Source organism: Ceratina calcarata, unplaced genomic scaffold, assembly GCF_001652005.2.
Source record: "Ceratina calcarata isolate Rehan_Ccalc_2016 unplaced genomic scaffold, ASM165200v1 scaffold812, whole genome shotgun sequence".
Taxonomy (NCBI): Eukaryota; Metazoa; Arthropoda; class Insecta; order Hymenoptera; family Apidae; genus Ceratina; species Ceratina calcarata.
The window spans coordinates 1-1,707 of record NW_017179445.1 but is presented as its reverse complement, the minus strand read 5'-3'; positions in this window follow the sequence as shown (position 1 = coordinate 1,707).

Here is a 1,707-nt window from a genome sequence, read left to right as displayed (position 1 = left end):
CGTAGCTCACGTATCCCAAGTATCGGTCGTATTGTGCGTGTCTAGTCTTAAGTCGGTATCTTTTTTGCTCGCAAATATATGTATTTGGTCGACGACGCGCGGATAGATTTATTTATCATTGTAACGGCCGTTCCTGGCGTTGGTTTTCTCAAGAAGAGTTTTCCTCACGTCACAAGCAAAGCTTGGGTAAATGCGGGAACGCGCTGAGCTTGTCAACGGCAAATGTGTCGACGGACACGGCTGGGTAGCGAGCGTCTGGAATGCGGGATAAGAGAGCTGTTTTAGGACAAATATCTGGACTCGATAACTATCGAACTTATCGAAGTCAATTTATGGCCTCTTCTTGAAAAGAAAATAGCATCGACTCGGGTTCGAGGACTGAGTCTAAACACATGGCTGCTGACAGCGTCGGCGCCCGCGGTGGCCGAGACCCAGGGGGTCCAATTCGGGCCGCGGACCGCGCGATGCTTAGGGCCTAAGTGTTTAGGGATGCTATAAGGAAGGGGATTGGTGCGGACTCCACCTAGGCGTGGGAGTTCGAGAAAAGGGCGGTTATCGACCGAGGGATTGGACATGTCCTCGGGGTTGAGTATAGAAAGGGAAAACGCGGTTCCCGGCGATCGACGGCGTCGATCGATAGCGAGGGAGGAGGCGGGTCTTAGGACCCAAATAAATAGCGAATGCGTTTGGAGAGCGCATGATAGTTCAGTCTAATAGTTCTCTGGAGAAGTTTCTTGATTCAGATCACATTAGTTGTGCGAGACAGTTCTCTTGCGTTCAACCAAACAGTCTCAACGCGTCGCTACCAGCCGCCCGAATAGAGAAAATAATAAACCAATTTTGAACATTCACGGTGTATCGTTACTGTCCCTTGGCCATCCATTCGCTAACACTCGTGAGAGTGTTAACAATAAGAAAAATTTTTAACCGTTTGATTTCGATGGTCAAGGTCAATTTTGCGGCCTATTTTTTAAAGAGATTTCCAGAGATGAAGAATCTCGCTATGATAGTTGAGATGTATAATTTTTATACATTCTGTACATGAAAAAAGTCGAAAATGTGGAATTAATTTTTTTCATTCGAAACTTTGTTTTCGAAAAAGTTGAACTTTTACTCATGTATACATAATTAAACGGATCACGATATAAACCATTATTTACTTTATCTATTTATTTGAAAATGTGGACCCATTGATTTTTATCTATGGTCATATTAAATCAAGAATTTATTCCTAAGACAATACAAGTCTTCCACAATTAAAAGAGAAGATCGTTCAGATCATTTTGAAGAATAAAAAATGGAAAATCCGTTGTAAAACATACGAAAATTTAATTCGGAGAGCATACCTGTGTGTGCAGTACGGTGTGCAGCATTTTCAACAAGTCTCTCACTAATAAAGTAAATCTTAAGTATTAGATGATTTATTAATACTCATAAACCTACGGCATATGGTTTGATTTTTTCGAAAATGAAGTTACGAATGAAAAAAATTAATTCCATATTTTTGACTTATTTTATTATACAGGGTATCCCGGAACTCGTGGTACATGTTTTAATGGGAGGTTCCTGAAGTGATTTTGAACAATATTTTCCTTTGTAAAAATAGTTGTCCGAGGCGTGGTTGTCGAATTATTAACGAAAAAGCCCGACCAATCAGAATGATCGTATATCGGCGGTCAGGTGAGTGACAATCGCCTTGTGCATTGC